The sequence below is a fragment of the Oncorhynchus nerka genome, linkage group LG25 (genome assembly GCF_034236695.1).
Source record: "Oncorhynchus nerka isolate Pitt River linkage group LG25, Oner_Uvic_2.0, whole genome shotgun sequence".
In the NCBI taxonomy this organism is placed as follows: Eukaryota; Metazoa; Chordata; class Actinopteri; order Salmoniformes; family Salmonidae; genus Oncorhynchus; species Oncorhynchus nerka.
The window spans coordinates 8,082,322-8,094,944 of NC_088420.1; the positions used below are offsets into that span (position 1 = coordinate 8,082,322).

The following is a 12,623-nucleotide window of genomic DNA, read 5'->3' on the forward strand; positions in this document are numbered from 1 at the left end:
AGCCTACCTGGTTAAATAAAGGTGTTCTCAACTAGCCTACCTGGTTAAATAAAGGTGTTCTCAACTAGCCTACCTGGTTAAATAAAGGTGTTCTCAACTAGCCTACCTGGTTAAATAAAGGTGAAATAAAAAATAAAATAAAAAACAGAACGCGTCTCCTTCCTGAGCGGTATGACGGCTGTGTGGTCCCAATGGTGTTTATATTTGCGTACTATTGTTTGTACAGATGAACGTGGTACCTTCAGGTGTTTGGAAATTGCTCCCGAGGATGAACCAGACTTGTGGAAGTCAACAAAAAAAAAAGGTATTGGCTGATTTCTTTAGATTTTCCCATGATGTCAAGCAAAGAGGCACTGAGTTTGAAAGTAGGCTTTGAAATACGCAACTACAGAGGGCAAACAGGTACAAGGAAAGAGTCATTTAAAAAAAAATGTAAGTATTGACCTTGGTAGAATTGATGTAGTTGGCGCTGAATTCCACAAAGCCGGGTCTCTGCTAAAATCATTTAGTGGAGTTCATATGAAATTTCCTTCACCATGGAGTGGAGTTTAGTCAGCTATTCGACTCTAAACTTGGAGCCGTTTCAATGGGGCACATTGTTCACGGAGAAGATACTGACACTCACTTTGACTTGTTTGTTTGAAGGCTGGTCTGAATGGGTCCTTTTAAATGGGGTCACACTGCTCTATTTCGGATTACAATGCGTGTTTGTCAAGGAACATGGTGTTCAATAGCACAGTGACATAAGAAAGTGCATCCAAGGTCCCCATTCCTACGTGATGCAGACAGACACTGTTCTCAGTTTTCTTCTGACAGAGAAAAATGCAATATTCAGCCCAAAATTTCGACACACACACACACATCCAATAGCCAATGGAGTGCACTAAATCCAACATGATTGACTGTCATCTTGTCACTCTACGAACAATATAGTGCCTTCATTCCAATATACTGTACCCACTACGATCAATATAGTGCCTAAAATTCCAATATACCCACTACAAACAATATAGTGCCTTCATTCCAATATACCCACTACGATCAATATAGTGCCTTCATTCCAATATACCCACTACGATCAATATAGTTCCTTCATTCCAATATACCCACTACGATCAATATAGTGCCTTCATTCCAATATACCCTCTACGATCAATATAGTGCCTTCATTCCAATATACCCACTACGAACAAAATGGCTTAAGGACAACAAAGTCAAGGTATTGGAGTGGCCATCACAAAGCCCTGACCTCAATCCTATAGAAAATGTGTGGGCAGCACTGAAAAACCATGTGCGAGCAAGGAGGCTACAAAACTGACTCAGTTACACCAGCTCTGGCAGGAGGAATTGGCCAAAATTCACCCAACTTATTGTGGGAAGCTTGTGGAAGGCAACCCGAAACGTTCGCTCCAAGTTAAACAATTTAAAGGCAATGCTACCAAATACTAATTGAGTGTATGTAAACTTCTGACCCACTGGGAATGTGATGAAAGAAGTCAAAGCTGAAATAAATTAATCTCTCTACTATTATTCTGACATTTCACATTCTTAAAATAAAGTGGTGATCCTAACTGACCTAAAACAGGGAATTTGTACTAGGATTAAATGTCAGGTATTGTGAAAAACGGAGTTTAAATGTATTTGGCTAAGGTGTATGTAAACTTCTGACTTCAACTGTACACACGCACCACTTTTCCGTTTTTTTTTTTTTTTTATCATTTTAAAGTATTTTTTTTCATTTCACTTCACCAATTTGGACTATATTGTGTCTGTCCATTACATGAAATCCAAATAAAAATGCATTTAAATTACAGGTTGTAATGCAACACAATAGGAAAAACACCAAGGGGGTGAATAGTTTTGCAAGGCACTGTACATGAGCAATTAGAGGTAAGTGCCTTGCTCAAGGGCACATCAACAGATTCTTCACCATATTCAGCTCGGGATTCAAACCAGCAACCTCACGGTTACTGGCCCAGCAAGCTTAACCGCTAGGCTACCTGGCACCCCAATACATAGTTAGGATAGAGCGGGCTCTCATTTCTTCTTCCCCGACGCTGCCTCTGCTGCAGCTGCTGCCTCTGCTCTCAACCTCTCCTCCGGAAAAGTCTTGTACTCCTCTGCCTATAAATTGTTGACGATCTCAATGTTCCACGAGCGAGCCGAGCTGATGATGCTCTTGGCGACCATATTTAGGGAAGCATTCTGCATCCTGAAGGCTTGTCCTGGCCCTTGACCTGAGCGATCTCATACACAGCCTTCACAGACACCATCCCAGCTGTCTCATGGCCTGCTTTACTGGCCCCTTTCTGGATGCCAGCCACCTGCTTGAGGAAGTAAGACACTTCCTGTCAGGCTTAAGGTGGATCTTGATGGGCAGAGGGATTCCTTCCTTGAGCTCCATTGGCCTTCTCTCCCAGGACAGGGCCGAGAGGGGGTCCAGAGGCCGCCTGCCCAGATCTCACTATGGTCCGTATCACCCCCTCCCCCCATTGTCCACCTTCTTGGCAGCCGTGAAGAATCTTGGACATCCTGGTCTGTCTTTAATGCTCTCTATCTGTCCGTTATTCAAGGTAAGCGTTTCATAATTTACATTTCGAATCGATGTAGTCAGAGCTGAATGCCACAAAGCTTGGTCTCTCCACCACTCCTTTGGTGGAGTTCATCAGAAACTTTCTTCACAGTGGAGTTTAGTCAGCTAAGAGTCCTGCTGATTGCAGAGAAATAACATTGAGGTAAAAAATCTCTGAGCGAGAGACAACAGCAAAAAAACAGGTGTCATCCTAGAAGGCTGACATAATGCCAGGGACAGAGGCTAGCACGACCCCTGTCAACGTCTGACAAGGCAAGCGAGCAACAAATCCCTGGATCCCTAAATGGGGGCATTCAGTGGGCTGTCTGCGGCCCGTCATCGGTACCTCCTGCCCGAGAACCTCTGGGAACAAAGCACCCTGTTCAGGTGCTGGGTCACTGGGATGACAGCACGGTGATGTCCGCTGTCCTAATGTCAGCCAGTCCCTACCTACCTGACCAACCTCAGACCTTGAAACTGTTACCGAACAGAACTGAGCACAAAGTATGACCGTATGAGACTGCCATGTTGATAACAAAATATGTTTCCTTAGGGCCTCTTTGAAACGTGTCAGCAAAGCATCGACTCCAGGGCCCATATTCATAAAACAAGTAGAAGTGCTGATCTAGGATCAGTTTTGCCTTTCAGATCATTAATGAATTGATCAGCACTCATAACAGGCCCAGAATATGATATGCTTTAATTAAGGAATTAGGAAAATCATTATATCAATCAGTATTAGAATACAAAATCTTTTATTGTTATAAAACGGATCAAGTCTATGCCGAGGCTGCTGCCTGCTATTTTGTTATCCTTTATTTGATTAGCAGACCTTTCATTTTTATGAACGGAGACGCTGGTTTGAAATCCAGCCCCCCCCCCCCCCCCATCAATTATCCCATAAAGGCCGCACAACGGTTTGATAGGACCTACTGTTTCATACACTCGGGAAGTGTGTTATTCTGGATGTTGTCATATGATAACAGCTCGCTCACGTCACTCTCTGGCCCGTCTATACTGGAGTGAACAGGACACCCACTTCATTGAGTAGTGGAGTATAGCCTTTCCAAGGTGAAAAGGGCTCAAAATGCCTTCTCCAGGCGACTTGGTTCTCATTCACCCAGTTCCTCAACCAAAAGGTGCGTCAGCCCAGGAAGTGACCTTAACTGCAGTCAATACACAAAACTTCAAAAACACAGAAAAAAAAATGTGCCCATGGCGCAAAGGTTGGTGAGCCAATCCTAGTTGGTGTAATTTAATAAATGTGACTCGACTGCTATTGTTGAGACCTATTCTCTGTAACAGGAAATGTGACCCGACTGCTATTGTTGAGACCTATTCTCTGTACCAGGTTTACCAAGCTTCGTCCACGTATTCAACCATAAGGTATTTACAATACAAATGTAATTTAAGTTCCGATATGTCACAGGCACAATGGTTGAAATGTAAATCCTAGTTGCCGGCATTCAATAATGTCAACTAACCAATATTGTACTGTTGAGTGTGTGTGTGTGTGTGCGTGCGTGCGTGCGTGCGTGCGTGTGTGCGTGTGTGTGTGTGTGTGCGCCATACAGCTTCTATGGAACAAGCTCACCAAACTCATCAGCATTCCTCTAAGGTCATCAGTAGAGGTGGTAAAAATCATTGGGGAAGTGGCAGAATAAATTCAAACACATTTGTTTCATCACAAAACCGGAGAGCAACCTCTGTCTTGTGACATGTCCAACATTATTGGACCATTTAGATTTAGAACCACAGAGATTAATCAGCAAGTCATCAAAGAAAACAGAAGCTGCCTCCAATATTCCAGCACCATTTCACCTTTATTTAACTAGGGCAAGTCAGTTTAAGAACAAATTCTTAATTTACAACAACAACCTACTGGGGAACAGTGGGTTAACTGTCAGGGGTAGAAAGACAGATTTTTACCTTGTCAAATCAAATCAAATCTTATTTGTCACATACACATGGTTAGCAGATGTCAATGCGAGTGTAGCGAAATGCTTGTGCTTCTAGTTCCGACAATGCAGTAATAACCAACGAGTAATCTAACCTAACAATTCACAACAACTACCTTATACACACAAGTGTAAAGGGATGAAGAATATGTACATAAAGATATATGAATGAGTGATGGTACAGAACGGCATAGGCAAGATGCAGTAGATGGTATAGAGTACAGTATATACATTGTTTAAAGTGGCTAGGGATACATTTTTAACATCAATTTTTCCAATATTGAAGTGGCTTGAGTTGAGTCAGTATGTTTGCAGCAGCCACTCAATGTTAGTGGTGGCTGTTTAACAGTCTGGTGGCCTTGAGATAGAAGCTGTTTTTCAGTCTCTCGGTCCCTGCTTTGATGCACCTGTACTGACCTCGCCTTCTGGATGATAGCTGGGTGAACAGGCAGTGGCTCGGGTGGTTGTTGTCCTTGATGATCTTTATGGCCTTCCTGTGACATTGGGTGGTGTAGGTGTCCTGGAGGGCAGGTAGTTTGCCCCCGGTGATGCGTTGTGCAGACCTCACTACCCTCTGGAGAGTCTTACGGTTGTGGGCGGAGCAGTTGCCGTACCAGGCGGTGATACAACCCGACAGGATGCGCTCGATTGTGCATCTGTAAAAGTTTGTGAGTGCAGTTTGTCCGTGATGTGTACGCCGAGGAACTTAAAACTTACTACCCTCTCCACTACTGTCCCGTCGATGTGGATAGGGGGGTGCTCCCTCTGCTGTTTCCTGAAGTCCACAATCATCTCCTTTGTTTTGTTGATGTTGAGTGAGGTTATTTTCCTGACACCACACTCCGAGGGCCCTCACCTCCTCCCTGTAGGCCGTCCCGTCGTTGTTGGTAATCAAGCCTACCACTGTAGTGTTGTGTGCAAACTTGATGATTGAGTTGGAGGCATGCATGGCCACGCAGTCGTGGGTGAACAGGGAGTACAGGAGAGGGCTCAGAACGCACCCTTGTGGGGCTCCAGTGTTGAGGATCAGCGGGGAGGAGATGTTGTTACCTACCCTCACAACCTGGGGGGCGGCCCGTCAGGAAGTCCAGTACCTAGTTGCACAGGGCGGGGTCGAGACCCAGGGTCTCGAGCTTGATGACGAGTTTGGAGGGTACTGTGGTGTTAAATGCTGAGCTGTAGTCGATTCACACATAGGTATTCCTCTTGTCCAGATGGGTTAGGGCAGTGTGCAGTGTGGTTGCGATTGCGTCGTCTGTGACCTATTGGGGCGGTAAGCAAATTGGAGTGGGTCTAGGGTGTCATGTAGGGTGGAGGTGATATGGTCCTTGACTGGTCTGTCAAAGCACTTCATAATGACGGGTGTGAGTGCTACGGGGCGGCAGTCATTTAGCTCAGTTACCTTAGCTTTCTTGGGAACAGGAACAATGGTGGCCCTCTTAAAGCATGTGGGAACAGCAGACTGGGATAAGGATTGATTGAATATGTCCGTAAACACACCAGCCAGCTGGTCTGCGCATGCTCTGAGGACGCGGTTGGGGATGCCGTCTGGGCCTGCAGCCTTGCGTGGGTTAACACGTTTAAATGTTTTACTCACGTCGGCTGCAGTGAAGGAGAGTCCGCAGGTTTTGGTAGCAGGCCGTGTCAGTGGCACTGTATTGTCCTCAAAGCGAGGAAAGAAGTTGTTTCGTCTGTCTGGGAGCAAGACATCCTGGTCCGTGACGGGGCTGGTTTTCTTTTTGTTTCCGGTCACCTTGCCCTGGTGAAAAGCAGTGGTTTGCACTTTCAGTTTCACGCGAATGCATCAATCCACGGTTTCTGGTTTGGAAATGTTTTAATAGTTGCTGTGGGTACGACATTGCCAATGCACTTGCTAATAAACTCACTCACCGAATCAGCGCATTCGTCAATGTTGTTGTTTGACGCAATGCGGAACATATCCCAATCCACGTGATCGAAACAATCTTGAAGCGTGGAATCAGATTGGTCGGACAAGCGTTGATCAGACCTGAGCGCGGGAGCTTCCTGTTTTAGTCTCTGTCTATAGGCAGGGAGCAACAAAATGGAGTCGTTGTCAGCTTTTCCGAAAGGAGGGCGAGGGAGGGCCTTATATGCGTCGCGGAAGTTAGAATAACAATGATGCAGGGTTTTACCAGCCCTGGTAGCACAATCGATATGCTGATAGAATTTGGGACACTTGGAAGTCTTGTTTTCAGATTAGCCGTGTTAAAATCCCCAGCTACAATGAATGCAGGCTCAGGATATGTGGTTTCCAGTTTACATAGAGTCAAATAAAGTTTGTTCAGGGCCATCGATGTGTCTGCTTGGGGAGGAATATATGCGGCTGTGATTATAATCGAAAATAATTATCTTGGTAGATAATGCGGACGACATTTGATTGTGAGGAATTCTAAGTCAGGTGAACAGAAGGACTTGAGTTCCTGTATGTTGTTATGATCACACCACGTCACGTTAATCAAAAGGCATACCCCGCCCCTCGTCTTATGCTTGTTTCTGTCGGCGCGATGCGTAAAGAAACCAGCTGGCTGTACCGACTCCGATAGCGTGTCTCGAGTGAGCCATTTTTCCGTGAAGCAAAGACAGTTACAGTCTCTTATATCTCTCTGGAATGCTACTCTTGCTGGGATTTCATCAACCTTGTCAAGAGACTGGACATTGGCGAGTACTATGCTCGGGCGCGGTGAGCGATGTGCCCGTCTCCGGAGCCTGACCAGAAGACTGCTTCGTCTGCCCCTTTTACAGCGTCGTTGTTTTGGTTCGCCGGCTGGGATCCGATCCATTGTCCTGGGTGGTGGGCAAAACACAGGATCCACTTCGGGAAAGTCGTATTCCTGGTCGTAATGATGGTGAGTTGACGTTGCTCTAAAATCCAGTAGTTCCTCCCGACTGTATGTCATAAAACCTAAGATTACTTGGGGTACCAATGTATGAAATAACACGTAAAAAAAACAAAATACTACATAGTTTCCAAGGGATGCGAAGCGAGGCGGCCATCTTTGTCGGCGCCGGAAGGAATACAGCTCAGGGATTCGTCAGCTCAGGGATTCGTCAGCTCAGTGATTCGTCAGCTCAGGATTATTTGTCAGCTCAGGGATTCAATCCAGCAACCTCTCGGTTACTGGCCCCACGCTTTAACCACTATGGTACCTGCCGCCCCTATACTTCGTCTAATACAGTGACAACTAAAAGACAACAACTGTTGTCTGCTATTGATTGTCTAGATGTGAGTCCACACCCATGGTTTCTCAGGCCTAGTTTTAAAAAGGGAAGAAGGAAAACCTTTAGGTAAATACTTTAACCCTGTTTATACCTGGTTCTTACATGCTTCCTTTGTTCTGATCTTGTCCACATTCTGATTATGCACACATTTTTTTTGACAGGTGTACGTGATTAAAAGCCACATTGTGGTCTTATTGTGATCAGACCTTTCCTAACCACCTCCAGAGGTAGACAAACACACATTGTGAGTTGACGTTGCTCTAAAATCCAGTAGTTCCTCCCGACTGTATGTCATAAAACCTAAGATTACTTGGGGTACCAATGTATGAAATAACACGTAAAAAAAACAAAATACTACATAGTTTCCAAGGGATGCGAAGCGAGGCGGCCATCTTTGTCGGCGCCGGAAGGAATACAGCTCAGGGATTCGTCAGCTCAGGGATTCGTCAGCTCAGTGATTCGTCAGCTCAGGATTATTTGTCAGCTCAGGGATTCGATCCAGCAACCTCTCGGTTACTGGCCCCACGCTTTAACCACTATGGTACCTGCCGCCCCTATACTTCGTCTAATACAGTGACAACTAAAAGACAACAACTGTTGTCTGCTATTGATTGTCTAGATGTGAGTCCACACCCATGGTTTCTCAGGCCTAGTTTTAAAAAGGGAAGAAGGAAAACCTTTAGGTAAATACTTTAACCCTGTTTATACCTGGTTCTTACATGCTTCCTTTGTTCTGATCTTGTCCACATTCTGATTATGCACACATTTTTTTTGACAGGTGTACGTGATTAAAAGCCACATTGTGGTCTTATTGTGATCAGACCTTTCCTAACCACCTCCAGAGGTAGACAAACACACATTGTGTCTGTATATCTGACAAGTGTAGACAGATCTGGACAGTTTATTTATTTATTTTACCTTTATTTAACCAGGCAAGTCAGTTATGAACAAATTCTTGTTTTCAATGACGGCCTAGGAACAGTGGGTTAACTGCCTGTTCAGGGGCAGAACGACAGATTTGTACCTTGTCAACTCGGGGGTTTGAACTTACTAGTCCAACGCTCTTACCACTAGGCTACCTGCCGCCCCGACAGTGAAACCATTGAAATCATCATTATCCTCTACAATCATTGACAAGAGATGCTATTGACTTACGGCATCAACATGCGTCATAAAATGAATAAATATTATTTTGAAGTAATATTTACCAAATAACAGGGAGGGGCCAGGATATCTGGTCACAATGCAGACACAGTGGACCGATAAGAGACACATTTTACTACCATGTGTAGATGTAACATCAGAGACACATTTTACTACCATGTGTAGATTCAACAGCAGATCAGAGACATTTTACTACCATGTGTAGATGTTGTTTTATTTATTTCACCTTTATTTAACCAGGTAGACTATTTGAGAACAAGTTCTCATTCGCAACTGCGACCTGGCCAAGATGAAGCATAGCAAAATCGACACATACAACAACACAGAGTTACACATGGAATAAAAAGAACATAGTCAATAATACAGTAGAACAAAAGAAAACAAAAGTCTATATACAGTGAGTGCAAATTAGGTAAGATAAGAGAGTTAAGACAATAAATAGGCCATGGTGGCGAAGTAATTACAATATAGCAAGTAGAGATACTAGGGTGCAAAGGAGCAAGATAAATAGATAAATACTGTATGGGGATGAGGTAGGTAGATAGATGGGCTGTTTACAGATGGGCTATGTACAGGTGCAGTGATCTGTGAGCTGCTCTGACAGCTTGTGCTTAAAGCTAGTGAGGGAGATATGAGTCTCCAGCTTCAGAGATTTTTGCAGTTCGTTCCAGTCATTGGCAGCAGAGAACTGGAAGGAAAGACGACCAAAGGAGGAATTGGCTTTGGGGGTGACTAGAGAGATATACCTGCTGGAGCGCGTGCTACGAGTGGGTGCTGCTATGGTGACCAGTGAGCTGAGATAAGGCGGGGCTTTACCTAGCAGAGACTTGTAGATAACCTGTAGCCAGTGGGTTTGGCGACAAGTATGAAGCGTGGGCCAACCAACGAGAGCGTACAGGTCGCAATGGTGGGTAGTGTATGGGGCTTTGGTGACAAAACAGATGGCACTGTGATAGACTGGGTTAGCCAGGTGGAAAGCATGGCCAGCCGTAGAGAAATGATTATTGAAATTCTCAATTATAGTGGATTTATTGGTGGTGACAGTGTTTCTTAGCCTCAGTGCAGTGGGCAGCTGGGAGGAGGTGCTATTATTCTCCATGGACTTTACAGTGTCCCAGAACTTTTGAGGTAGTACTTCAGGATGCAAATTTCTGTTTGAAAAGTAGCCTTTGCTTTCCTAACTCCCTGTGCATATTGGTTCCTAACTTCCCTGAAAAGTTGCATATCACGGGGGCTATTCGATGCTAATGCAGTACGCCACAGGATGTTTTTGTGCTGGTCAAGGGCAGACAGGTCTGGAGTGAACCAAGGACTATATATATTCCTAGTTCTACATTTTTTGAATGGGGCATGCTTATTTAAGATGGTGAGGAAGGCACTTTTAAAGAATAGCCAGGCATCATCTTCTGATGGGATGAGGTCATGGTCATTCCAGGATACCCCAACCAGGTCAATTAGAAAGGCCTGCTCGCAGAAGTATTTTAGGGAGTGTTTGACAGTGATGAGGGGTGGTCGTTTGACTGCTGACCCATTACGGATGCAGGCAATGAGGCAGTGATCACTGAGATCTTGATTGAAAACAGCAGAGGTGTATTTGGAAGGCGAGTTAGTTAGGATGACATCTATGGGGGTGCCGTTGTTTACGGATTTGGAGTTGTACCTGGTAGGTTCATTGATAATTTGTGTGAGATTGAGGGCATCAAGCTTGGATTGGTGGATGGCCGGGATGTGAAGCATTTCCCAGTTTAGGTCACCTAGTAGCACGAGTAGCAAGATAATCCATCCACCTGATAGGTGTGGCATATCAAGACACTGATGAAACAGCATGATCATTACACAGGTGCACCTTGTGCTGGGGGCAATAAAAGACCACTCTAAACTGTGCAGTTTTGTCAACACAATGGCACAGATGTCTCAAGTTTTGAGGGAGCGTGCAATTGGCATGCTGACTGCAGGAATGTCCACCAGAGGTCCTGTCAGAGAATTGGATGTTCAATTCTCTATCATAAACCGCCTCCAACATCATTTTGAGAATTTGGTAGTACGTCCAACCGGCCTCACAACCGCAGACCACATGTAACCACATCAACCCAGGTCCTCCAGATCCGGCTTCTTCGAATGTGGGATCGTCTGAGACCAGCCACCCGGACAACTGATGAAACTGAGGAGTATTTCTGTCTGTAATAAATCCCTTTTGTGGGGAAAAACTCATTCTGATTGGCCGGACCTGGCATCCCCAATGGGTGGGCCTGGCTCGCAAGTGGATGGGTCTATACCCTCCCAGGCCCACCCATGGCTGTGCCCCTGCCAAGTCAAGTGAAATCCATTAGATTAGGGCCTATTTTATTTTGAGTGATTTCTTTATATAAACTGTAACTGTAAATGTGTTGAAATTGTTGCGCGCTGCATTTCTATTGTTGTTACATACTCAAAGGACTAAGTGAACAGCCCTTTGAGTAACAACCTTATTCCTGGTACAAACTCCAGCAACCTCACTCATTTCTGAGTATCTAACTGGAAGATGTAAATAGATGTAAATATGCCCCGTAGTTTTTCCATAGTTCATAGGCCATTGGATGGAGGCAGCATTGAAGAAGACAAACTTTGGTTTTGCCTGAGTTGCCCAACTTCAGTTATTACAACACCAAACCAAAGATGTTAGTGCCCCCTGCTGGAAATAATAGGCACTGTCATCTTCTGCAAAAAAAAAGTCATCTTTAGGTAGGCCAGTTGAGAACAAGTTCTCAATTACAACTGCGACCTGGCCAAGATAAAGCAAAGCAGTGTGAACAGACAACAACACAGAGTTACACAAACAAACGTACAGTCAATAAAACAATAGAAAAATCTATGTAAAGTGTGTGTAAATGTAGAAGAGTAGGGAGGGTAAGGCGATAAATAGGTCATGGAGGCGAAATAATTATAATTCAGCATTAACACTGGAGTGATAGATGTGCCGAAGATGATGATGTGCAAGTAGAGATACTGTTGTGCAAAAAAGAAAAAGAGCAATAAAATATGTTTCTTATATTGGCTACTTTTCCTCTCTGGAAAATACTATCACAAAATATTGTAATTCATTTGATCTAAATTAGGTTAGTGCTGCTTTTGACCTGTAGTAATGGTGACTGCATATTGTTGCTTGGTAGGTAGGTGTATGTATGAATGTGTTATCTCTATTTAACTAGTCAAGTCAGTTAAGAACAAATTCTTATTTTCAATGACGGCCTAGGAACAATGGGTTAACTGCCTGTTCAGGGGCAGAACGACAGATTTGTACCTTGTCAGCTCAGGGATTCGAACTTGCAACCTTTCGGTTACTAGTCCAACGCTCTAACCACTAGGCTACGCTGCCGCATTGTATTATTGAATATGTTGGACATGCACTGGCAATGCAATCGCTATAATACAATGATGTCTATTCTGCCTTTTTTTGCTTAAAAAAAAAAGAATCTATAATTAAAAAACTGTTGATCTCCAAAAAGAAAAAAAATGATAGATGCAGTCGATTGGGCCTAAGGATTGGACGGTTTTATCCCAAGAGTCTAGGGATAAACTAGTCTCGAATGGGCATCCTTCTAAATCTCTTCTCGTCAACTCTTGATTATTGGTTCGCTAATCCCGTCAATATTATCCTCCGTCTTAAAATGTTAAGGACTACGTCGTGGATTGTAAATTGTGTGTCTTGC

At 44.2% G+C, this 12,623-nt stretch overlaps 1 pseudogene; it reads right to left on the reverse strand.

Moving 5' to 3' along the window:
- Nucleotides 1–2,037: 2,037 nt before the first annotated feature.
- On the reverse strand, nt 2,038–2,531 carry LOC115109750 (large ribosomal subunit protein uL11m-like; annotated as a pseudogene).
- Nucleotides 2,532–12,623: the final 10,092 nt, after the last annotated feature.